This window comes from Tupaia chinensis, unplaced genomic scaffold (assembly GCF_000334495.1).
Source record: "Tupaia chinensis unplaced genomic scaffold, TupChi_1.0 Scaffold000498_1, whole genome shotgun sequence".
Taxonomy (NCBI): Eukaryota; Metazoa; Chordata; class Mammalia; order Scandentia; family Tupaiidae; genus Tupaia; species Tupaia belangeri.
The window spans coordinates 1,486,008-1,513,683 of record NW_006160010.1 but is presented as its reverse complement, the minus strand read 5'-3'; the positions used below and the strand labels follow the sequence as shown (position 1 = coordinate 1,513,683).

Here is a 27,676-nt window from a genome sequence, read left to right as displayed (position 1 = left end):
TAAACCCTAAGGACTACAAGATGGAGTAGAGCTGTCTCTCAGTTGCTCATAATGATGTCCTAGTCATGACCTATTGAAACAAAACTTATAAAATCGAATTTACAGGTTATCAAATTTCCAAACAGGAAAGGCTTCTTGTCCCTGTATCCAAAGAGGGAGCACACACCAAACAAATGTCTGTCAAAGCAGAAACCAAACGTCTGAAGGGAGGCTCATAGCTGCCCTTTAACCAAATGGAGGAAAATCCACCAAACATTCTGTCAAAACAGAAACTGAATATCTAAGGGGAGAGACAGGCCTTAGTGTTGTCACACACGATTCCTGTAACTTACCAGACATCTACCAAATCCAATCCAATGCTGTGTTTCCTTCACCACAAAACTGAAATCACTGTGGGTCAATGGCAACTGGTTGGCGGACAATCACCCAGGACTATCCCCGAGGCAAGGTGTTCAGGCAGCTGCAAGATGAGTTATGAGAATGGCCATCAGCCAAGGGTCACTGTACCTTGGGCAAGATACCCACACAGGACCTTAGTCCCGTCGTGGTTGCCAATAAACTCTTACCGAACTCAAAGCAGGTTCCCTTGCCCAAGCACTATAAAACCACACTGTGGGCACATGGTGTAATGAAGGAAAATCCAGTTTTATTGCAAAGCACAAAGCAAGTAGAGCAAGCAACTCATGCTGAAAAGACCGGGTCTCCCTGAGGTGTTCCCCAGATGCATTTTTAAAGGCAAAATTAGAGGCAGAGATCCCAGGCACACGATCAGTTCAAGAAGGTGTGATCTTCTCTGAGGCATTCTTGATTGGCAGGCCTTAGATAATCAAATTTCTGTTCAGGTTTCTGTAGTCATTCAGCCTGAGGTCTTACATATTGAAATGAAAAGCTTATCTTTCCTTTAAGTGAGTTTTAGAGGCCCTTATTCATGTCCAATGTTGTTTCATTGTCATAACCAAAATCTGAAGTCTTATCCCTTACTGTTGCCATTACAATGTAAACAGACCTTGTAATCCAAGAACCTTAGAAAATATACTTTACTTTTAGTTCAGCCCTTATAAATTTTCGGTTTGGGAAATTCTTACTTTTTCTTTAACAGGAGGGTAAACTGAGGACCCATCCCTCTTAAGTGTTCTCTGCTTGGTTTCAAATGGGGCACATTCATGCCAAAATCTCTTCTGCTCCATTTTTCCATCCAGACTTTGGGCATGTGCACACATGCAGTCAGTGTGTTTCTCAAACCACTGGCAACGTGATTCAAACTGCAATGGGGCATGTGGTATTCATCTTCCTTAACCACTAGACTACAGGGCCTGTCGTGCAAAATAACCCTAATATTTTATAGACAATGCCATATACAGTTGGAAATGTCCTAGTAGGTGAAATTTAACTCAAAAAGTCACCTATAGAGTATCTATGTGCTTAGTACAGAATTATACAGATAGTACATATTTTTAGAAATTGGTAGAATAAAGACTATCTTCAAAAATATTTAATTACTAGGGTCTGGCATTGGTGAAGCAGTAAAACATGACACTCTGCGAGACAAAGTCACATGGGAAGGCTCAAGTTTTGTGTCTGGAAAACTCCCTAGTGTGCTGAACATGTGTGTACCTATGATCCAGATTTGGCTGAGGTTGGAAGTCGAACATGGTGTCAAGACCCTGTTGGGGATGCTCTCTCTCATGAAAGAAATGAATACATAAAAACTGTAGAATATATATATTTAATTATCACATTTATATGTTAAGATTGTAAAGCAGATATTTAAGAAAGTGAATTCAGGGGCCGGCAGATGACTTGGTGGTTATGTCACTGGACTCTCATGTTGGAGAGCTTGGTTCAAGTCCTGGACCTTATGGCTTGAAAATCATGCTGGGTGTGTATACCCTGCAGGGACGGAGGGGATATGTGATTTCTCACTTTACCTCTCACTGTCTCTGTCTCTCTCTCTCCCTCTCACTGTCTGTGTGTGTGTCTCTCTCTCTGGCAAGTTTACATGCTCTAAGGCAAAAACTTCTTAAAAAAAAAAAGAAAGAAAGAAAGTGAATTCAACAGATTTAGTGTTAGACATCTATGAGCTTCATTTAATATAGACAGTACAGCATGTAGAATCAGCAATGCATTGCTTAAATAAAATACTTAGCAAAAGTAGTAATCTAGAGTCACAGAATTGTAGCTCAAAAAAAGATGAGACAACTTAATTCTGTTCACTCTGTGCACAGGAGAAGGCCTGGATCTGAAAGGATAAACTTCTTGCCAAAGGTCACATGTTAGGTATTAGCAGAAACAAATTTAAAAAGCACTGGTCTTCTGTCAGGAAGTACAGGGCTACTTACTTTTTTAGTTCATGAGATTTTTCTGTCTTTTAATGGAGTTTATTATACAAAAATAATTTTTTAATCATTTTATTTTTAAAGAAAGTTAATCAACCAATTAATAGTTCGGTGTCCTTATTTTCCTGAATAGTTACAGGAATTTCCTAAATATGAAAGCCCACACTTCGATCATCAGGTTTCCCTCGAGGCAGAAGGAAGGCAGTGTGAGTGAGCTGTATGTCGGGTTGCTGGATAATTTATCACTCAAACCAAAACATTTTTGTGAGAGAGGTATTATTCATATTTATGCTGGAACAACAAGCATAAACCAGGACTGCCCTGGGGCGGACGAGGATGTATGGTCATCCTAGACAAACAGTACTTGTTTTGCAGATTTTTTTGTTTCCTCCTAAGGGAGCTGTGGGCCACAATTCTAATGATGAATGTTAGTGTGGGGGGCTTGTTTTATTTGCTGAATTAATTATGTACTAAATAATAAGCAAGATCCACAACTTGAATTTAGTCCAAGGAAATTAAATATCTAAAATTTACACATCCAGAAATTATACATCATTTGAGGGCATCAGAATTAGTAACTATAACATGAATCAGGTCTCAAATAGGTTAGGAAAATTACAAGTTGGTTTGAGATATTTCAACCCCTCTCCAGTCCCATTACTAATCATGAAAGCAACACAAATGCTTTGTTTTCTTCTTGACTTGGGTCACATTCCATAGAGGGGTGATGTAAGAGTTTTAACCAAGCATAGAATAGTAATGAGCAATTTGGGAGATCAGTTCTAAAACCTGCCCTTTGGTCACACACAACCAGCACTTCGAATTTAATAACACGGGACCATTTGGATTTGCAAGGTTAATTGTGCACCTGTTTACTTTTGGCATATTTTCTGAGAGGTTAAACTGGAAAAGCAAAGGGTAGGTTATGGTCCACTTGTCCAAGAAAAAAATATATAAGCCTACGAGTCTTCTAGTACTTTTCCTCTTACATTAGAAAATATAGGCTTGGCCACTTCAGTTCTCCTCTGCAAATAGCCAAGGCCACTTGACTTCTGCTTGTAGCCAGTAGTTTCTAGCTTAGATGCACATTAGAATCACCAAGAACTTTTAGAAATCTTGATGCATAGACCATACCTCAAGCCAATAAAATTATTATCTCTGGTGTTGGAAGGCAGCCACCAGTATTTTTTTTTCCTGTAGAGAAATTTTTTGCTATAGGTCATCTGTGTTCACTGGAGAAACAGAGAGAAAAGGTGAGAAATCACCCCCCAGGGAGGATGGCCACATGCAATCCCTCCATTCTCCTCTCAGGATGTAGAGCATGCACACTCATGTGCCTGGCATGAGTCTCAGGCCTCCAAGTCCAGGACTCAAACTGCGGTCGGCCATGTGGGAGTCCAGTGACGTAACCATTGCATCAACTGCTAGTTCCAGTGCCAGTATTCTTAAACGAATAATTCCAATGTGCAGGCAGGATTGAGAACCATTACTGAAGGTTCAGCTCTACCCCTAGCACTGAAATCATTTAAGGACTAATTTGAGGAGTTTGAACCCAGTGCTCCAAGCAGTCTGAAAGATTCAAAATCAAGTTATAAAACTAGTTCAACTTGGGGCCAGTAGGTGGCGTGGTGGTTAAGGAACTGAACTCCCACATGGCCAACCATAATTTGAGTTCCAGACTTGGCAGCTTGCTGTCTCACTTTCCTCTCTCTCTCTCTCTCTCTCTCTCTCTCTCTCTGGTGAGTGCATGTGCCCTATAGCAAATTTAAAAGATAATAAGAATAAAAATGAATAAATAATTATTAAAAAAAAATCTAGTCTGACTTAGTTCCAGTAACTGAACTCTTAGAATTGTAAACTGGCATAAGAAAAAGAGGGGTAATTAGCTTAGATAGACTTTTTTTTAAAATCAGGATTGGGATTTAAGTTGGCTTCATGACCTTGAATTATTTACTTATCTTCACTGAGTCTCGGATTCATTTTCTGAAAAATGGGCCAGTAACACCTACCGTTTGCTACTGTTGTTTGCTTCATTAAGAAAACCAATCTCCTCTTCCATCTAATAAAGTTTTAGAAGCTTCTATTTCTAGAAGTGTATAAATCCCTGCCATGATAACTTCAGATTCTAGAATGTGGCCTCTGCCTTATTTGTGTGGATGTCTTGTCCATGACTGTTACCTCCTTCTGACACCAGTGCGATGACTGGGATTCTGTCTCCCACTGACAGATTTTCCTGATATTATCTTTCCACACACGTGTACCTTTGTGTGCTGCCCCTTCTAGATGTTCAGTTTCTGAGCTCCTGCTTCTAGACTTTCTGTCTATGTGTCAGTGACACTTGCTACCTGTAAGCCACACTGTGTACCAAGTTCCATTGCCTGGCTAGGCTTCATCCTATGACCTATTTGGGCTATCACCCAAATTCTGCCTCATCTCTGAGAAGTGTGTTGGGCTTATTCATTCAGTCAATGCTTACGGCATGTGTACCAAACCCTCACACATGTGCTCTGTGCAAAGAAGATTCACAGGATGATAAAGGACAATAGCAGAAGGTATAGTAAGTACAGTGGCAGGGAAATTTCCAGGCCATGAACATCCATATCCTCTTTCTCATCAAAGCTTAATACTGTTACATCTGTTTATGTCACAGCATAGACTAACTGTTAAAAGTGAAATTATTTTGATCTTTTTTATGAGGTAAGACTGACAAGGAAAATGGTTATCGTTTTTGATAAAGATTAGTTAGAAGCACTATAGTGGATACTTGAGTTTTTCTCTATGTAATCATTGGTTATCAACTTAATCTTTTAAAAATTATTTATTTATTCATTTATTTACAGTCATTCATCTTACATCAATACAGTATAAAAATGAGATTTTCCTTCCAGTATACACTGTATATTGGCCCAATCAAGGATATAACCATACATTTTATCATCCACAAACAATTTTCTATTTCTTGTTTCTTATATATTTTGCTTTTTTTTTCCCCTTGATTCCCTACCTCTCACCCTCTGCCAATTCCCTCCTTCTTCCCTACTGTCTCTGGTATGTACAGTTGTTTCCATGCCTTCTTTTTCACATTTTGTTGATTCATTAAAGATCTTAATTAATTTAAAGTCTTTCAATAGCAAGCACAGCCAATATATACATATTTATGAGGGCATGTCTGACTTTAGGTGTAAACCTCAGTGAGTAAAGTGAACATACTATAAAGTAACACCTCACTGGGGCTATATAGCTTACTGCAGTCATAGGTATTAATAGGTATTTGTAATGCATTTTTTTTATTTCCAAAAAGTGTTTTAGTTTCAATAGATCAAAATAAAAAAATGTCAAAAGAAATTTGCTTAAAACTTAAAGCCAGGAAAAAGGTTAGGATTCAGTTCAAATAGTAGGTAGATGAAACTATCAACAGTTCAAGAGAAGATAGAAATCCTTAAATATGGAAATCAAAGCATTGAAGAAAATCAGTAATGTTTTAATCTAACGTCAGAAATTTCTATCTTCACTATTTTAGACTCATGTAATTAATCTTCTATTGAATTTGTAGTGTTACTGTGGTCTGTTCTTTCCATTTAAACTCTGGAAGTTAACATTCAGCTCTGGACTTGTCCCTACCATTAGGCTAGCCATTCTCTTAGTTGTTTCTTGTACTCTTATTTCTGTGTGTCTGACTTTCATTTTCCTGGTATAGCACTCCCTTCAGCACTTCTTGGAGAGTTGGTCTGGTGTTGGTAAATTCTTTCAGGTTTTATCTGTCTGAAACTGTTCTTGTCTTTTTTTTTTCCCATATGAAAGATAATCTCGCTTTGTATAGTATTCTTGGTTAAAGTTGTTTTTTACTTAACATTTTGAATATATTTTCCTATTCTTTCCTTGCTCACGTTGTTTCTGATGAGAGGTCTGACGTTAGCCTTATGGGGTAACTTGACGCTTCTCTCTTGCCAATTTTAGTATGTTGTCTCTGTCTGTGGTTTTGGTCGATCTTCCTATGACGTGCCTTGGGGAAGATTTTCTTGGGTTACTTCTTTGTAGGGTCCTTGTATTTCTTGGGTCTGGATATTTGAGTGCCTCTCTAGGTTTGAAAAGTTTTCTTCCAGGATTTCATGGAATAGATTATCAATGCCCTGATTAGTTTCTTCACCTTCTGGAATACGAATAATCCAGATGTTTGGGGGGTTAATGGTATCTAGTATTACTCGTATGTTATTCTCATTTTGGGGGGTTATTTTCTCAGTCTTTTTAATGAATTTTTCTAGGTCAGAGGTTCTGTCGTCTATATCTGAGCTCCCATCTTCTGCATGATCTAATCTGGTTTGGATATTCTCAATGGCAGTTTTGATTTCCGGTATAGTAGCCTTTGTCTCTAACAATTTCATTTGATTTTTTTTTATTTTTATGATGTGCATCTACTTTTTCAGATTGTTCAAGAACTTCCTCACCCTTTGGAATTTAGTGTTGTTTTTCTCCTAGAGTTTTCTTCTGGAGTTTATTGTCTCTATTCTCTTGCATATCTGTTAGTTTTGTCACTACGAATGTTTTAAATTCTTTATCTGACATTTCCATGAGTTCCCTTGGATTCTTTGTGGAGGAAGAGGAGTTATTCTTTTCCATTATAGAAGAGATATTTTCTTAGTTGTTTGTATTTCTTGTGCCTCTGCAGTGGTTTCTGGTCATCTGATGAATTATGTGTTTTTTCCCTATTTTTTTGGAGTTAAATCTGAGCACTCAGAAGGACAGTACCATTTTTCTCCCTCTGCACAGCTGATTCGGTGAAAGTCGAGGATTCATCTAACTCTAAAAGTATTCAGATATTTGACTACTAAACACCTAAACCTGTCTAGAAAATCAGTGTGTGGAGGCTGAGCAGAAAAGTGAAAAACATAAAAAGAAAAGAAAAGGAAAAAGAAAAGAGAAAGAGAAAAAAACAATAAGAAAAAGAGAAGAAAAAAGTTTTTTCAAAAAATGAAAACCACTCAGAATTCAAATATAGGTGGCTGCTGATTGGCTTATCTTACAGGGGCAGGGAAAAAGGTAAGAATTAGAAAGACAAAAGAGCAGTAGAAAGGTAAGTTTAAACTTTTTCAAAAAATTAAAAATAGAGGGAACCAGCAGTTAGCGTAATGACTATGTCGCTGGACTCCCAGTAGTCGACCATGGTTTGCGTCCTGGACCCGGTGGCTTAGAACTCACGCCTGGCGCGTGTGCGTGCATGCCCAAGATCCCAAGAGGAGAATGGAGGAGAAGGGATTGCGGCGTGACTATCCCCCCTGGGGGGTGATTTCTCGTTTTCTGTCTCTCTGTCTCTCTCTGTCTGTCTGGTAAGCGCACATACCCTATAGCAAAAACCTCTCAAAAAAAAAAAACATTAAAAATAGAGAGAGAGAAAGATGGAAAGAGACAGAGAGAATAAGTAGGGTGCTCTAACCTGGCTCCTGGCTAGACTTGGGGAACAGGAGGGTGAAGTCTGGGCAGAGGGTCTTCCATGGTCTAAACCCTTAATTTTGTTTGATAATTGTTCACAGCTCATTCGCTACCCCTTAGCACAATGCAAGCATACCCTCAAGTCTATTTTGGGGCATCTTTATGTACCTAAAGTGAATTTGGTGCTTTTCCTCAGGGAAAATATGGTATGCTGTATGGCAGAGGTGTCCTCTGATAAGAGTTAGCTGATTTGGCTCCATCTGTGCATTTCTGTGAAGACTTTACAGGTATGTGAGCAAACCAGTCTCCGAGAGGAAGGTGGCCTTTCCAGCAGCTGCATTATGGAGCAATCAGGGAGATAATATCTTCGCTGCCTTTGCACTACCCATTACTGTGCTTATCAGCCCCACTCCCTTCTGTGCCATTCTAATGATCTTTCTATTTTCTGTTGACTGCCAGCTCCTTTTTATTACCTACCAGAGGGATGACAACAACTGGTTTTACCAGAGGCAATTGTCCCTTGTATATGGCTCTTAGGAGTGATGATGGTGATAATGATTGTTTTGGCGTTTATAGAATTTAGAAATAATTTACTGCCTCCTGGGCAGTCTACCCATGACCAGTTAACCTTAGAGTTGTCCTGTCTAGTTTGCTTTGTGGTGAGAAGGAGTGGCTTAACAAAGATTACAAAGGAGAGAAAGGCCAGGCTTAGTCCACTTGTCTCTGCTGTCGGGTATCTAGTCTCCTGGTGCTGCTGGCTTCCTAGGGTGCCCTCTGCTGGGCCCGGACAGGTCTTCTGATTCTGGAAAATAAGAACCCATGAAACTCGTGCCTCAATTCTCAGAAAAAACTTGCCATTTGCTGTCACATGCCATGAATCCCCAGTATTTGCTTTCCAGGCTGACAACTAATCCGGGTGAATTCATCCAGGTCAATGTGCTTTCCTATACAGATGGGAAGAACCCCGACACCCCTCCCAGGTTGCCGGTCTACATTTCCACACTGACTTTATGGAGATAACACCTCTACTTAGCGTCTAACTCACTGGTGACGAATGGTGGGGGTGGAGGCCAGGGATACGAGGAAAGCTGCGTTCTGAGAAATCAAAGGGGAAAATATTTTCCAACAGGCAGGGCTTGTGGCTCCCTTCAAATTACTGTGTGGGCAGCTGTCTACACTAGCTAGCTAGCTATATGGCCAGCTGCATATTTTCACCCTGCCAGCCAGAAAAGAATGAACATCATTGTTTACTTTTAAGTTTATATGAAGAATGCCTTGAGCTCTTTGGATGGTACTATCTAAATCCTAATAACAAGTAAGTAGGTGGCATTGTATGGGTGTACAATCACTGGCATGACCTCCACTGCCCTGTGTCCGTCCTTTCTTGTCTACTGAAGTTTGTTGGGCAATCCCTAACTGTAAGCACATTTCCCAAGAACTGGTTAGAGCCAGTCTTCAGAAGAGGAACCTATTATGAAACCAGCTCCAGAGGATCCTTGCTTTGTGAAAGATCTACTGAACGATACACTTACTTGAAAATGAAATTGCTCTCTTTTGACTCCCATCTGTCCCTTGGAGTAAGAGACACTTTCTTTAGAATTAGAGAGGAGAGATGTCATGCTGCCAGATAAACATTTTGATGTGAGCTTTTTTTCATTGTTTAAACAGATATTTGCATAATTGTTAAATGTATGTGTTTCAAGAAGATGAGCCAAGCTTATAACAAATATATTGTCAAATTTATATGTGCCCAGGATTGGATATGTGGGGGGTGCCACACAAGTTTTTCTGAGTTTTATATCTTTGTCTTTAACACAGCCACCTTTGATGTAAGACAAAAATGACTTTTTAAGTTGCTTTCCAGATAAGTTATTAAATGTCTCCTACTGAAATCTTCAGACAAATAAACGCTCCAGTGAGAAACACTGTCTTTACTTTATAGCTTCTGCTCTAAAATTGTGATCCCCAGGAATAAATGGATCCGAATTTGAGAAGCACAAGCTCAGGGGTTAGTGAGAGAGGGTCTAGATAGAGTAGAGAGTTCTAAGGCTCAAGCACAGGTAAGGAGGACCAGCCTGAGTTTTGCTGTGGGTGATTTTCACAGGCCAGCGATGACATTTGATGATACGATTTCGTGCCTAGTTGTAATAAGGATATTAGGACTATCTAGATGGAGCTGGAATGAAAAGAAACTCAAAATATGGAGTCATCATGACAGGTGTGGGAAAGCCAGAATGTGATAAAACTACTGCAGAGTTCTTGGATTCTTGATGGGCCCATGACGTAATTGTGGATGCACAAGATAAATGTATGGCATTTAAATAAAGAGAACAATTCTGCATATTGATTTTTGCATAATCTTCTCTTTTCTTTATGGAATTTAAAAGTGAATATCCTTGGGACCAACAGATGGCATAAAAGTTATGCTGCTGGACTCCCATGTAGTCAACCATGATTCAAGCCCCAGACCAGGTGGCTTAACATTACTCCAGGTACACGTGCTTGCATGCCCAAAATCCTGAGAGGAGAATGGAGGGATTGCAGCGTGGCCATCACCCTGTCTCTCTGTTTCTCTGGTGAGCACACACATCCTATGGAGAAAAATCTCTCTCTCAAAAGAAAAGAAAATAATCCTTTTTCTTTCTTTCCTTTTTATTTTTTTTAAGGTTTTTGCCATAGGGTGCATGTACTCACTTTAGAGACAGAGAGATGCAGAGAGGAAAAGTGAGAAATTATCTCCTGGGCGGGGGGTGAGGGATGGTCACACTGTGATTTCTTCTTCTCCCTTCTCTTCTCGGCACTCCAAACACACATGTGCATGCGGCTTGTGTGATTTTCAAGTTGCCAGGACACTAACCATGATCAGAGTGGGAGTCCGGTGTCTTATCCACCACTCCATCTGCTGGCCCCTAGAAGTGAATATTCTTTTAATCTTGAGAGTGCTATACACTTTTTATCACTAATGTTTCATATTTTAAAATCAAGAATATATTTATTTCAGAATTTAATGTATTGAAAGATTATTTGAGGGACCAGCAGATGGTATAATGATTATGTCACTGGACTCCCAAGTAATTGATAGTGGTTTGAGCCCTGGACCTGACAGCTTAAAACTCCCACCAGGCACATGTGCCTGTGCGCCCAAGATCCTGAGTGGCAAATGGAGAAGGGATTGCAGCATAGCCATCCCTCTGTCTCTCCAGGGAGCACGTGTGTCGTATAGCAAAAATCTCTCTAAAATAAAAATAATGGAAAAAAAAGGAAAGATTATTTGAAACCCAGAGTAATTTTTTTTGGAGAGGTTTTTGCTACAGAGCGCGTGCGCTCGCCAGACAGACAGAGAGAGACAGAGAGACAGAAAGCTAGAAATCACCCCCCCCAGTCTCATCTCGGGATCTTGGGCACGCACGCACACGCACCCGGCCTGAGTTTTAAGCCACCGGGTCCAGGACGCGAACCGCGGTCGACTACGTGGGAGTCCAGCGACATAGCCATTACGCTAACTGCTGGTCCCGAGAGTAAATTTTTTAATTTAAAAACGTCTTTTCAGCTCTGGCTTTTTCAAGCCAGCCCCTGAAGTATATAAACAGAAACAGTATCTGGAATAGGTTTGGAGTAAGGGCCTAGGTATCTGCATTTTTCCCCATAAAAACACCGATGCGAGCCATCTGAACAATACTGTGAAAAACACAATGATAAAAGGTTGAAATCTGTGATCAGGGCTGAAAACTATGAAGACTGGTTTAGAGCCAGGGACAGACTATGAGGAGGCGTGGGAATATACGAAGTTGCCTTTCTAGGTCACACTTTCCCTCTCTGCCGCCTGGTTCACACTTTTCCCCAACAAAATGAGTTCTGCTGGCAATTAGATGGAACCGACTGACCAGAACTAATGGAGCGGTGGGTAGACACACGACCCAAGTTCGGACAACCGAATAGTTTACCTTCAGAACGTGAAGGCAGGGACACCAGTTAACTGCGGCGGTTTGCTCAGAATGGAGAGTTACCAAGAGCGTGAGAAGCACAATTGTTAAGTTAGTGAAGGATCAGAGAGTGGCCAACACAGCAGAAAAATGAAATCCTCCCAGAGGGAAGAAATAAAGAACCATGGGTTGGAGACCTCTTTTTCACTAAAGTGAACGTAAATGTGTCCCTAGGAGAGAGAAGCCAACTAAGTGTTTAGGAGAAGCGAAGACAAAAGTGAGAAGTATCTTGAGCCAGTAGATGGCATGGAGGTTATGGAGGCTAGATCCCACATGGTCGATTGCCGGTTTGAATCCCAGACCTGGTGCCTTGAAAATCTTACCAGGCGCCTGTGTGCATACCCAAAGTCCCAATAGAAGAATAGAGGAGAAGGGACTGTGGTGTGGCCATCCCTTCTGTGGCACAATTTCTCACTTTTCCTCTCATCTCAGACAAGCACACGTGCCATATAGCAAAACTAGTAACAACAATAATAAATGAGGAGTACCTTATGCTTTACTGCCTCCTTCCTCTGATCTTTCTCCTCTCTCTCTTCTCCCTTTTTCCTGAAGGAAATGAAGGAACGGAAGGAAAGGCTTTCTTTCTCTCCATCTCGTTGATCCTCTCAATCCTCTTTCTTTCCTATCGTTAACTCCCTAAGTGTGTCTCAACCATCTTACTCTAAATAAAAATGCATGGCCAGCATGGAGCGGTGAAGGGAAGAGGGACATCTCAAGGTTATTAGGACACATGTAACCCTGTGACCGCATATACCAAAGGGTAACATGCGGGTACATTTCTTTAAAGTAGACCATTTATTAAGTACACTATATTTTAAAAAGCAGCTTCAGGCAGGTTTGACAGCATTTATATGCCACAAATAAAAATGTTTATTCCTCCCTTTGAAATGTACCTTATGTAATGTTTTACTTGATGAAACATTTCTCTGGTTCGATTAGCTTCAATTGTGCTAGCTCGGCCTTCAAAAATTAGGTGCACTTGATTGAACTGAGAGAGAGAGAGAATTGCAGATGAAGAATAAAAGACTAGATTTGTTATTTACCTGAAATATAATAGACCAGACATAAGAGTTACGTCTTTATGTTATAAAACTCTTTGCTCTGTTGAAAGGGCTAAGCAAAAAATGCTCCAGTTTTGGCGTGGGTTATTTTTACAGACACATAGACTGAGTCATTGCAAACTCACCTGATAGAGGCAGACAACACATTTGCCTTAAAAGGACCTTTGGCGAGTTTCCCTCTTGCGTTTGTGTGAGAATGGGAGAGATGAGCTTAATGTACAGTGACATAAGGAGACAATTTCTATCCCAGCTCAGCTCCGTGGCCCACTGACTAACTACGGATTTCATTAAGCCTTGGTTTCTCTGAGTCTGAAGTTTCTCACTTTTATAAAATGTGAAGTCCTATCTTCAACAAAACTACAATATGTGCATTAGGAGAAAGCGGTCTGTGCAGAGGGCCACTGGGCTAGGGGTTGGTTGACTGGATGGAATCACCCCACCACACCCCACCTGCCTCCACTCCTTGGGACTTCTGTGAACTCTCCATTTTGCTGAGCACACCTGGAAATCCCTAGATGAAATAATCACCACTATTGCTTCAAGCTCATTAATTCTACAATTCTATGAGGTTACTCATGAAAATTTTGTGCAAGAAGAGAAAATATGTCATTTGCTCCAAATAGTGCATACCAAGGCTCTCTGAAGACTATATTTATGATTAAAGGAACAGATGATGTAGGAAATTAAACTTTTATTGAAGTTGCCATTTTGATTACTAGAAAGCACTGTGTGTGTGTGTGTGTGTGTGTGTGTGTGTGTGTGTGTATACTAGAAAAGACAATATTCCTCAGGGTCAGAAGGTGGTGTAGTGATTGTGGTTAAGGCACTGGGCTTCCACATGCACGACCATGACTGTAATTTGAGTCCTGAACCTGGCAGCTTGAAAATTACACTGGGTGCATGTGCATGCATGTCCAAAATCCCAGGAGGAGAATGGAGGAGAAGGAATTGTGGCATGGCCATTCTCCCTAGCAGGGTGAATTTTGACTTTCCCTCTCATTGTCTCTCTGTGACAAGTGCACACACCCTTTTTTTAAGGCAAACATTTAAAACAATAAAATAAATAAATGAAAAGATGAACTTAGGGGCCAGCAGGTGGTGTGTGTAGTGGTTAAGATGCTAGACTCCCACATGGCCGGTTCAAGTCCCAGACTCAGTGGCTTGCTTTCTCATTTCTCCTCTCTCTCTCTCTGTCTCTCTGTCTCTCTATCTCTCTCTGGTCAAATAAAAATAATTTGATTATTATTATTTTAAAATAGAAGATTCCTCAAGCCGTATGACTATACACATTTATAGAACTTCAGGGAAAAAGAATGCACCCAGAAAAAGTGGTTCAAGTTGACGTTTCAGTCAAAACAAATATTCTAATGAGATTTACAAATACGTCTTCTTCTGACAACTCAGGATCAGTTATGAAGATAAGTTCTTAGTATGACTGTTGTTTAAGGTGGGGCTGCACACTCGGTCTTGGCAGACAGAATTCCACTCTTCAACAGAAAAGAATCTAGGGGCCAGCAGATGGCATAAGGTTATGTCACGGAACTCCCTCATAGTTGACCACAGTTCGAGTCTCAGACTTGGCACCTTCAAACTCACACTGTGTATGTGTACATGCATGCCCAAAATCCTGAGAGGAGACTGCAGGATAAGGAATGATGGCATGGCCATCCCCTCGGGGTGATTTCTTGTTTTCTGTCTCTTTCTCTGGTGAGCACATGCATTCTATAGCAAAAATTTCTCTCTCTAAAAACACAAAAGCAACAACAACAACAAAACAAAACAGAAAAGAGTCTAATCTGGACAGGAAGATTTTTTTTTTTTAAAAGCCTTACCTCAAAGTAAAGATGAATGGAGAGGCTAGCCCATTTGTACTTTAAAAATATTACTGTTGTGGGCCAACAGGTGGTGTGGTGCTTATGGCACTGGATTCCCACATGGTTGACTATAGTTTGAGTCCTGGACCTGGCTGCTTGAAAAGTACCCCAGATATGTTAGTTTGCATGCCCAAAATCCTAAGAAGAGAATGGAAGAGAAGGGATTGTGGCATGGCCATCCCCTTGGGGTATGAATTCTCACTTTCCCTCTCTCTGTCTCTCCAATGCATGCATACGTCTTATGGCAAAATCTTAAAATAAAACCAAAATACCACTGTTGTAGGTTGAATTGTGTCCCTCAAAACTTCATATGTTGAAGCGTTTTTGTTGTTGTTGTTGTTGTTTGATTTTCTTTTCAATTTGAGAGGTTTTCACTGTAGGGTGTGTGCACTCACCAGAAAGAGACAGAAAGCGAGAAATCACCTCCCCCCCCAGGAGGGATGGCCACGCCGCAATCCTTTCTCCTTCATTTCCTCTCAGGATCTTGGACATGCATGCACACGTATCTGGCATGAGTTTAAACCACCAGGTCCGGGACGCGAATCGTGGGACTACATCGGAGTCCAGCGACATAGCCGTTACGCCAACTGCTGGTCCCCACATGTTGAAGTTCTAATTCCCAGTTCATCAACACGTGACCTTGTCTGGAGACAGGGTTGTCACAGATGTAATTAGTTAAGATGAGGTCATACTGAAATACAGCCTCTTTGATCCAATGTGACTGATATCCTTATGAAAGTGGGAGATTCGGACACACAGGCATACAAAAAGAGGATGCCATGTGAATGTGAAGGCAGAGACTGGGCGATGTTGCAGAAGTCAGGGATGCCAAAAACTGTCAGCAAACCCTGGAAGCTACGAGAGAGGCATGGAACAGATTTCCCTCATGCCCTCAGAAGGAACCGGCCCCGCTGACTTCTTGATCTTAAACCTCCCTATTGCAGATTGGTGAGGCAGTCCATTTCTGTTGGTCAGGGAGCCCCAGCAAATGAATACAACTCTCATCACTGTTCATTCTAGAGGGGGGATTCCGAGGGTCAGTCATCTGAGTAACATTTTCATGGATTTTGCTATGGTAGTACAAGCTATCAGTATTATTTATTTTACATATATATATATATATATAAATTTATTAATAATTAATAGAGCATATGAAAAAGAGAAGACTTTCCTTTAAGTGGACTTATAGTCTAAGTGTAAAAAAATACACTCACAGTGCTGAGTTAAAATACAAGTTCTTTAAATGCATAGCTGATTTCATAGAAAAATAAGATATATTTCTAGTTTAAAAAAAGAACTATGTGGGGCCAGTGGATAGAATAATGGTTACATCACGGCATTCCCACGTAGTCAACCATGATTTGAGTCCCCAACCTGGTGACTTAAACTCACGCCAGTCACATGTGCATGCATGCCCAAGATCCCAAGAGGAGAATGGAAGAGAAGGGATTGCGGTGTGACCATTCCCCCTGGGGAAGGGGGTGATTTCTCGCTTTCTGTCTCTCTTGTCTCTCTGTCTTTCTGACGAGTTCATGCGCCCTATGGCAAAAATCTCTCTTTAAAACAAAACAAAACTGTGACTCTGTTTTCTATCTCCCCTGTCTCAAGCCACTACCACCTTTCACTCTGGACCACTGCAAGAAGTCTTGTCTCCCCTAGACAATTCTTTTCTCCTCCAAATTATTCTCTTAGGTGCAGCCAGAATGGGCTGAATTTTTAAAATGAAAACCTGACCATGAACTTTCCTGCTTCCATCCCTTCTATGACCTGTCATTGCTATTAGGATAAAGACCAACACCTCCTCAGGGCCTCTGCCTATACGTCCAGTGTGGCTGGACTCCAGCTATCCTGGTCTCTCTTTGGGTCTCTGAACAAAGAGATTCCTTTGCTGGACACGAAACCCTCTCTGTTCTCTTCTGCCCCAAATCTCTCTTAAGCAGTTCCAAGTCATCTTTCAAAACTCTGCTCAATGCCACTTTATTTAGAGGCTTTTCTTAATCCCACAAATGAAGGCTGTCTCTCTTGATTATATTATCAAAGTTTTCTGTGCCTTTTCCTCCTAGCATTTGTCACAATTCCAATTTAGCAGATAATGTAACAGCTTTATATAAATTATCTCCTTTTACTCTTAAAAAAACCCAGTTGCAATGCACTATTTCATATATTTCTCTCCTATTAAAATGTAAGCTTCTTAAAGAGAGGAACTGTGTCTGCCTGGCTCTCTATCTTATACTTCTTGTATTAAGCATAGGCACTTAAAAATGAGTAGAGTAAGGGGCCAGAAGGTGGCATAGTGGTTGGGGCACTGGACTCTCACATGGCTGACTGCGTTTCGAGTTTTGAACCTGGGACTTGCTTTCTCACTTTCTCTCTCTCTTTCTCTCTCTTACACATACCCTGTAGCAAATTTAAGAAACAATAATGGTAAATAAAATTAAACAATTCTTATAAAGAAAACATGTTGAGTGAATGATCTATGTCTAAATGTGGATATAATTTATGGCAATTTTTCTCCAGCTCATTCCCTTATATTCTACTATTACTCTTTCTATATATTTTTTTCATTGCCAGAGGATACATTCACAACACAATCCCTTCTCCATGTCTCCTTCCTCTGTTGCTTTGGGCTAGGCATGTACATGTCTCCATGTGCTGAGTTAAAGCATGTTTTCAAGCTACTGAGTCTGGGATTCTACCTGTGGTCAGCCATGGAAGATCTGGCTCCCTTAACCAGCAGGATGCAGGGTTGGCCTATTGTTTGTTTGTTTATTTATTTATTTATTTAGTTATTTAGTTATTTTTAAAGAGAGATTTTAGCTATAGGACATGTGCACTCACCGGATCGACAGAGAGGAAGAGAGATAGAAAGCAAGAAATCACCCCCCCCAGGGGGGATGGCCATGCCGCAGTCCCCTCTCCTCTGTTCTCCTCTCGAAATTTTGGGCACACACACACGTGCACCTGGCACTGAGTTTAAGGCAGCATAACCAGGCCTATTACTTTTTTATAACATAATCATTTCTTTGGCTAGAGTAAATATTTTAAATGCATTAGTTTGTTACAAGTTTTCTTTATTTTGTTATAAGTATTCTGGTAAGAAACATAAATGAAGAAGTTTTACTTCACATCTTGATAAATTTACTACTCTGCTACAATCTGAAAGTAATCGCCAGAGATAAAATTGAAAAGACATTAGTATATAATAAATGCCTTTGTTTTATCTGAGTAGCAATTTCTTGGCAATATACTTCTAATTCTTATAAGGTACCTATTATTCTTAAGTTCTTAAATGATTGTGAGTGAATATCAGCAGAAATAAATAAGTAGATTTAATTCCTTAAGTTTTTCTCTGGACAGTGGTTGTGATTGATAGAACTAATTTTACATTTTAAGTAAAGCAAGCATGAGGCTGTAATGAAAATATTTGATTGTTGCACTGTAAGTAAATTGTGTCGTGTCTGTGTGTGAAACCAGCTCCCTAATCTTGCACAGCCTGATTTATTAAGGATTTTCTTGCCTGAAGTTCTCATTTTATCAATTTAGATGTAAAATTTGAGACTTGTAAACTGGAGATAATGAAGAAACTATGGTACAGAAATAAGATATTTTTGTAGAAAATGATTTTATTTAAGTTTATTTATTTATTTTAATTCAACCAGCAAGGAACAGAATACAAGAAAGAGGAGAGAGAGAGAGCGCGCAAAGAAAAGTAAGAAAGCAAGCCGCCAGGTCTGGGACTCAAACCATGGTCAGCCATGTGGGAGTCCAGCACCCTTAACCACCATGCCACCTGCTGGCCCCCAGAAGCAAGACATTTCTGTAAAAGTGTAAAGTTAACATTGGAATAAAATAAACCATTCTCATGTTTAGCAATTCTAATTCATGCATGAGATATTCCTTAGCATATAAATAACCCATTTTTCTCAATGTAATAGTTTTCTTCTTTGTGGAAGTGAGAGCCAAGTGTATGTAACAGTCTCATGGTTATTTCATGAGTTTGCAAGTTCAGTATTCATGGAGGCTATTTATCTCAAGCTAAGTATTTTGCCTACAAACTAGCTTCAGCCACCAGATGAATGGAGACTTTTTTATAACTGTGATAATAATCTCTCAATCTTATGTTAGTTAAGATGATATAGTTTATGGTTAAACTAGCAGAAAAATCCAGGTACTTTGACTACCATTCTAACATATATATTTTTTTTTCCCATTACACTATGCCACTTTTGTCACAGAGCTTATTTGCATACAGTTTATTTGTGAGATAAACTCAAGCAGTATGAGTGGGCTCTATGTTTAATGAGGGTATATATCTCAAAAATTTTGAAACATGGGGTCCAGCAGGAGGCATGGTGGTTAAGGTGCTAGGCTACCACATGAGTCCCAGTCCTGGCTGATTGAAATTTATGCTGGGTGCATATGCGTGCATTCCCAAAATTACAGAAGAATGAAGGAGAAAGATTGTGATGTGGCCATACCCCCTGGGGGAGTGACTTCTCACTTTTCCTCTCACTGTCTCTCTCTGTGTTTCTCTCTGACAAGCGCACGGCCCCTATGGCAAAAACCTAAAAAATAAATAAATAAATTGAAAACAAGTTCTATCAATAAGCTAAAATTTGTTGTCTTTCTCTTATGTATTTAATTGTCATTAACATAGTTAATATGAAATCAATTTAAAAAAGAATGCTTCTTTCTAAAAGTCTGACTTTAAAAAAAAAAAAAAGACATCTTTCAGGACTTAGATCTCAGAATTTTAGACCAACAAGGTTTCAAGCACTCTTTTTTTATTAAAGAATTATTTATTTTATTCCGTTTGTTATTATTATTATTTTTAATCTGACCAGACAGAGAGAGAAAGGGAAAGTGAGAAAGCAAACCACCAGGTCTGGGACTCGAACCATGGTCAGCCATGTGAGAATCCAGCACCTTTAACCACCACACCATCTGTCAGCCCCATGCACTCTTATTATATATTTTTCTCCAGCTCTTTAGTAATAGAGAGTTGCTGTGGAGAATAGACTCACACAGAAATTCTTTATTCTAGATGCCAAACATCTTTGCTCTTCAGTGCACACGGTAGATGTTAGCAGAAACCAGAATCACTATGTAGTACCAAAGCGAGTGAATTCCTATATCACATTTCATTTTTTTAATCTGAAAAGATAACTTTCTTTTCTACAAGGAAAAAAAAAATACATATCTCTTCCAATCTGGCATTTTTAAAGATCCACAGATTAGATGTACTCGACATTTACTTATTATGACCAAATTTCATTTGTAAAATTTAAAATAAAAATAATTAAATGTCATAAATCTATTTCTTTCTTTTCTTTTCTTTCTTTCTTTCTTTTTTCTTTTCTTTCTTTCTTTCTTTCTTTTTTTTTTTTGAGTGTTTTTTTTCCATTAGGGCATGTGCACACTCACTGGAGAGACAGAAAGTGAGAAATCACCCTACAGGGGGGATGGCCATGCTGCAATCCCTTCACCTCCATTCTCTTTTTGGGATTTTGGGCACACACACACACACACCCAGCATTAGTTTCAGTCTACTAGGTCCAGGACTCAAACCACAGCTGACAATGTGGGAATCCAATACCTTAATCACTGCACCACCTCCTGGTCCCAATACTGTTCCTTATTAAAAATCCTAGTTATAAAGAAACCCTTAACAACAAACAAGCAATGTTTCATAGAAGAGAAAGTAAGTATAATACCTGAAGTACTTTTATTAGACTTCAATAACTTCTTTTTTTTTTTTTATGAGAGGTTTTTGCTATAGGGCGTGTACGCTCACCAGACAGAGAGAGACAGAGAGACAGAAAGTGAGAAATCACCCCCAGGGAGGATGGTCACGCCGTAATCCCTTCTCCTCCATTCTCCTCTTGGGATCTTGGGCACGAACGCACACGTGCTCAGCGTGAGTTTTAAGCCACCGGGTCCGGGACGCGAACCGCAGTTGACTACATGGGAGTCCAGCGACATAGCCATTATGCTAACTGCTGGTCCCAGACTTCAATAACTTCTGAGAGCATGAGTCATTTTCTTCCTCTCACTGTTTTATCCCATGAAGAAAAACCTAGAACTTCTGAGTATTCCGTAGAGATCTCATTTCTAGTTCCTTAATAATCCCTTTTGGTTCTTGTCTAAGTCTATTTAGGTTCTCCATGGGCTTCTGTCTTATAGATTATCCTGCTGATTTGCTCTGGGCCGAGAATTAAAGGTCGGTTGCTTTTCAGGACCAGCAGTTTGTGTAATGGCTATGTTGCTGGACTCTCATGTATTTGACTGCAGTTGGAGTCCTGGACCCGGTGGCTTAAACTCACACCGGGTGCGTGTGCATGCGTGCCCAGGATCCCGAGAGGAGGATGGAGGAGAAAGGATTGAAGCTTGGCCATACCCCCTGGTGGGTGAGTTTTCGCTTTCTATCTCTCTGTCTCTCTCTGTCTGTCTGGCGAGCGCACATGCCCTATAGCAAAAACCTCTAAAAAAAAAAAAAAAAGATCTGTTGCTTTTCAGTTATTCATTTAGTAGGTATGGGGCAGGTTTGGGACAGGCTTAGGTGACAGCAAGGTAGCCAAACCTTGTTCTAGCAGAGGCCCTTCTCCCTTCTTCGTAGGGGCACAACGTGACTTCTTTTCCCGGTCCCTCCTGTAACTGGAAGCGGCCGTGTGCCTGAGGATAATGGCTTGTGGGCAGAGGTCATGTGTGGTACCAGCAACCCTGGCCCATAAAACTTCCTTTTCCTTTTCCATAGTGAGCATATATTGAAACTGGCCCAGCCACAAGGTGGAACTTGGGATCCTGACTCACGCCTGGAAGACAGCCCGCTGACAATCAGGAACGTCTGTTCTAGACGTCTAACGGGATGGACCTTCTATTGTGTTGCAGCTACTCCGATGTAGTAAGTTTCTTCCCGCAATAGGTAGCGGTGTCCTAAGCAACACACTGCAGCCAGAATCAAATAGGAAAAGAGGTTTTAAAAAAAACACCCTAGAGTACAGTGCTTTGAAAGCGTTAAAGCATACCCTCGCTAATACAGGGAACGGCTCAGGGAGTCAGGGATGGCGAAGGTGACGTCTTAACTGAAGGCTGAGCGTTCGGTAAGTGTCAGCCAGACCAAGCAAAGAAGGAGAGTTCAAGATAGAGCTGTGTGTACAAAGCCTCCAGGCAAGTGGGAGCAATTTCAAAGGATTAAGAGAAGCTTGGGAAGGACTAAATGCTGCTTTAGAGAGAATAGTAAGACGTGAGCCTAGAGAGGAAAGAAGGAGCTGGATAATGAAGGAACATCGAACAGGAGGGAATGGGTAGGAAGAGGGCAAGCTAGGCTGAAGACCCTGAGTGTGCGAAGCACAGTTATTAGCGAACATCGTGATGTCTAGAAGTTAAACAAACTCGCTGAGATGGAGTAAGGCGGGCATGAAGATAAGGTAGGTAGGAAGGCGAGACTGGAGTGGCGTGACTCCTGCTCTCCCTGCCTTGATTCTGAAGACAGCAAAGGCCTGTGGAGGAGTTTTAAGCAAGGGGACAATGGAACGTAAAAATACGTTCAAAATATTCCTCTGGCAAGAAGTAATGTGGGAGACAAAGTAAGGGAGATGTGGCCTCACAATAGAGTTTCTTACACTTGCTAGTAGGTGTACTCACACTGCAGTCCTATTCCTCCATTTCCTCCTCCGGGCAGGACCCTAGCCAAGGAAGCACGTGCGCCTCGCATGCCTCCCAGAACAGAATTTGGACGGTTGGCTTCCAGCTTCCAGGATCCAGCTTCCAGTAAACAGTGCCTTAACCACTGTGCTGTGGGCTGGCCGTAAGATGACCAGTTATATAGCTTAGATGGCAAGTTGTTGTTGTTGTTGTTTTTCTGTTTATACTACAAAAATATTAGTGCAAGATGTGATGAAACTGATATTTTATAACTACTTATTTTACGGAAATATCCTTGGAAAAATATCACATTATTTTAATTTTTTAAGAATTATTTTATTTAACTTCATTTATTTACTTGTTTTAATTTGACCAGCGAGGGACAGAGTGAGAGAGAGAAAGAGAGGGAAAGTGAGAAAACAAGCCACTAGGTCGGGAACTCGAACTATGGTCAGCCATGTGAGAGTTCAGTGCCCTTAACCACCACACTCACTGCCGACCCCAAATATCATATATTGATTGCTTTAAAGGCATAGGGAAATTTCCCTAAAATTCCCTAGAATTTTTTTTTTTTTGAGAGATTTTCACTATAGGGCGCGTGCGCTCGCCAGACAGACAGAGAGAGACATTAGAGACAGAAAGCGAGAAATCACCCTCCAGGGGGGATGGTCACGCCGCAATCCCTTTTCCTCCATTCTCCTCTCGGGATCTTGGGCACGCACGCACACGCGCCCGGCGTAAGCCACCGGGTCCGGGACGCGAACCGCGGTCGACTACGTGGGAGTCCAGCGACATAGCCATTACGCTAACTGCTGGTTCCCCCTAGAACATTTTTATAAGAGAGATTTTTGCTATAGCGCACATGCACTTGCCAGAGAGTCAGAGAGACAGAAAGCAAGATGTCACCCGCAGGGGGGGATGGCTACGACACAATCCCTTCTCTTTCATTCTCCTCTTGGGATTATTTTGGGCATACATGTACATGGGCTTGGTGTGAGTTTCAAGCCACTGGCTCCAGGACTTGAACTACAATCAACCACATTGGAGTCCAGCAACATAACAATGACTCCATTTGTCGGTCCCCAAAAGTATCTTTAAAAAAAAAAATTGCCAGGGCATGTGAGTTCATTAGGAAGAAATCACTACCCCGTGAAGGAGGTATGGTGGCACTGTAATTTCTTCTCTTCCATTTCTCCACCCTATCAGGATTTGGGGTATGCACATACATATATTCAGTTTGTTTTTAAGCCACAGGGGCTAGGATTTGAACCACAGTTGGCCATGTGGAATCTGGCTCTTTAATCATTTGGCTATGGGGCCAGTCTTCAGAAGATTCTTAAAAACAGTAGAGGGGTGTGCATGCTTACTGAAGAGAGACAGGTAGTAAGAGAGGGAAAATGAGAAGGATCACCTCCAGCCCACGAGGGTTGATCATGCTGCAATCCCTTCTCATCCATTTCTCCTTTCAGGATTTGGGACATGCATGCCCATGCACCTGGTATGTCTTTCAACCGAGAGGTCTAGGACTCAAACTGCAGTCAGCCATGTGGGATCCACCCTCCTTACCACTACGCCACCTGGCTGGTTGTAGACTTTTAAAGTTTATTTATTTATCTCTTTCATGAGCAAGAGAGAGAGATGTATATATATAGAGAGACAGTACCTGCAACAGGGTCCTGACGTAGCAATCTACCCCAGGTCTTCACTCGGCCCAGGTCATGGACAAGCAGTGTATTAGGGGAGGTCTCTGCACTTAAACTAGGAATGTTTTTATGTGGAATTGCTTCACAGAACATCACATTTTACTGCTGTACAATTGTCTAATCCCTTAAGTTTGTTTGTTTATTTATTTATTTACTTACTTACTCTGCGAGCTAAAAAGGCAGGACGGCGAGAGAAATTCAGAATTGGAGACAGAGTCAGAAAGACAGCCAGGGTCTTGATGCCATGACCCACTCTCAGCCTCAGTCAGCCCTAACTCATGGACACATGCATGGCCTACTTAGGGACGTCTCTGGACATGAACCAGGAGCCTTCTCATCTAGGTCAGCCTCTCAGAGCATCACACGTTCCTGCTGCCCCACCATCCAGCCTCCCAAACCTCATCTTTAGGACAGGCCACTTCACATCTCAGTGGGTTCACTGAGCACAAGGTACAGGAGAAAACAGAGACAAGGTGGCAAGAGGATTCACTCGAAAATTCTGGACGGTGGAGATCCCATCTGGGGAACAGTATTTTAGGCCTTCTGCTCTTGTGAGGCTTGTGCTAGGCTGACAGAGGCCAGAGTAAAGTCCTAGACTTGGAAGATTCTTGTCAGGTTCCTGGTTATCTCAGTGCTAGTGTCAGTTGGTCAGTGACTCTGGACTGTGATCACTTCTCACTTTTAAGGTTAAAGAGGAACTGACTCAGCCTTGGGAACATTATTAGAAATCAGTGTAATTTACTTACTGTGATGGGGGAGAATGCTTTTCTTCAGTAACCTCGATTAAGAAATAAGACTGGGGAACCAGCAGTTAGTGTAATGGCTATGTCGCTGGACTCCCATTTAGTCAACGGCGGTTCGCATCCCGGACCCGGTGGCTTGAAACTCACGCCAGGCACATGTGCGTGTCCAAGATCCCGAGAGGGGAATGGAGGGGAAGGGATTGTGGTGTAACCATCCCCCGTGGGGGGTGTTTTCTCGCTTTCTGTCTCTCTCTCTCTGTCTGGTGGCGCAGCCGCCTATAAGCAAAAACCCCTCAAAAAAAAAAAAAAAAAAAAGAAAGAAGAAAGAAAGCAAGCAAGAAAGAAAGAAGACTGGACAGGTACATTCAGAAAAAAATGAGATTTTTTTTTTTTTCAGGCTCTGTGGAAGGAAAAATAGACACTGAATACACTGCTGTGAAGCTGGTGTCCTAGGAATACTCTAGACTATTAGCATATGTACGCTTCACTGCAGATTCATGGAAGAACAGCCCCCAAAGCATCGTCACAAAATTAAACAAGGTAAGGACACCTACTTGCACTTTTGCTTGGTTGGAATGTTTAATAATGTGAAGTTGACTGGATTCATTTTCAGTTTGCTTTAGACCACTCTGCTACACAGTCCAGGGGTAGGCAGTGGGCGTGTGTCGGCACAGTTGCTCCCTGAGCGGTAATAATCACAGCAGTCATACCTTTTGCTCACAGCTGGTGTCTCCGAGGAGCAGCAGCACCAGAATTCTGTCTGCAGGTGGGGTATGGCTCTTTATCACGGGTACAATGCACTGAGGAATAATCAAAACGTAGCCAGGATGACGGGTGACCAATTTATGACACGGCTCTCGCAGTCTCTCTGTTGTATTGGCCTATCATGGGCTACCCCTCATCAGTAGACGGTTAGGGCCAGAGTGAGCTAAGAAATAGCAGCAGGTGGAGTGTGAGTCCCCTGGGAGAACTGATAATCCTACAACCTGCGGAACTGCTCTCTTTATGTTTATGCCTGGGCCTTTTTCAGAGGGAGCAGGTGAATATGAAGGGGAACTAACTGATAGTAAGAAAGCACGCTGCCAGAGCTCAGAGGCTGCGCTTTTGTCTGTACTGTTCAGAAGCTGAATCTGATTCAAAACCATAGACACTGCCTTCCTGTGCCAAGCAAACTCACTATTTTCATGCTCGTGGGAAATTGGAACTCGGCACAGTGCTAACGCAGAGTAAGAGGGTATTTTTGGTCCCTACCATCCTCCAAAGATTGCCCCTCCCCACCCCCCACCCACCCCCCGCTTTCTAATTGCATTATAGTCTGCTTGGACTGCCACAGCGAAATAACAAACTGGATCACTTAAACAACAGAAACTTACTTTCTCTGCATTGTAGATGGAAGTTCAAGATCAGGGTCCCTACATGGTCCCATTGTGGTGAGGACCTTCTTCCTGGCTTGCAGATGGCCACTTTCCTTCTGTGTCCTCCCATCGCAGAAAGTGTGAGGAAGCTCTCTGATGTCTCTTCTTCCAAGGGCACTGACTCACTCCACTGTGAAGTCCTGCCCCCACGACCTCATCTAGACTTACTATCTCCCCAAGGACCTGCTGATCGGGGGTTAGGCCTTCAACATGTGGCGCTTGGAGGGCGCCAGTGCATCCCAGAGCTCCAGCATAGTGCTAGGTCACTGGGAAAGTCATGATGTCTTTTTCTATGCAAAACTATGTCATGACTTCCAGATAACCCAGTATATGAATAGAAGTACCCTAGGATTTTTTGTTGTTGTTGTTAATGATAGCACATGTACACATGAGAGAGGGAGAGAGGCAGCGGTGGTGGAGAGAACTCCCTACAGAGCCTTACCATGCTGTGATCCCCCTCTCAGCTCTCAAGTTTCTAGGGATCTGGGGCTCCCATGCTCATGCCTAGTGAAGTCTGTGGACCAACCTGGGGCTCTGAATCCACAGCTAGGCATGTGGCTCCCAACACTACAGTCCAATATGCTCCAGACTCCACCTGGCTCGGGCCTAGGAATTTCTTGGTAGTTCTCCCTGCTTCATCCTAGGTCCATATAAACTAAACAGAGACGGGTTTGTTTTTTTAAAAATTATTTATTTCAGGGTCAGCAGGTGGTGTGGTGGTTAGGGGTGCTGGACTCCCATATGGCCAACCACAGTTTGAGTCCTGGACGTGGTGGCTTGCTTTCTCACTTTCCTCTCTCTCTCTCTTACTCTATCCTTCTCTGGTCAAATTAAATAAATAAGTAAATAAATAAAGTTAAATAATTTTTTGAAACTAATTCTTTATTTTTTACTTTATTTATTCATTCATTTGTCTTAATTTGACCAGACAGAGACACACATACAAAGAGACAGAGGGAAAGTGAGAAAGAAAGCCACCAAGTCCAGGACACTGTGGTAAGCCATGTATGAGTGTCCATCGCCTTAACCACCACGTCACCTGCTGACCCCAACAGAGACAGATTTTCTTAAAATTTAAGTTGAAGGACCAGCAGTTGGTATAATGGCTATGTCAATGGACTCCCACATAGTCAACTGTGGTTCAATTCCTGGACCCGGAGGCTTAAACTCACTCCAGGCATGTGTGCGTGCATGCCCAAGATCCTGAGAGGAGAATGGAGGAGAAGGGATTGCAGCGTGACCATCCCCTCTGGGGGGTGATTTCTTGCTTTCTGTCTCTCTCTCTCTCTCTGTGTGTTTCTGGTGAGCACACGTGCCCTATAGCGAAAACCTCTCCAAAAAAAAAAATATATATATATATTAAGTCAAATTATAATACTTCCCTGTTTAAAATCCTCCAATGACTTTCCATTGAATCTAGAAAATTACATCAAGGGATCCAAGGGGCCTGTGGTACAGACCCCTCTCTCTTCGCTGAGCTGCTCCTTAGC

General features: G+C 41.6%; 1 long non-coding RNA gene across 1 annotated transcript; it reads right to left on the bottom strand.

The window, feature by feature from the left end:
- Positions 1-363: 363 nt before the first annotated feature.
- On the bottom strand, positions 364-26,304 carry LOC106735727 (uncharacterized). The gene is made up of 3 exons (XR_001370981.2): positions 26,145-26,304; positions 25,482-25,571; positions 364-460 (listed from the first exon to the last, which is right to left on the bottom strand). It is a non-coding gene; the product is annotated as an uncharacterized LOC106735727 (long non-coding RNA).
- Between the last annotated feature and the right edge of the window lie 1,372 nt (positions 26,305-27,676).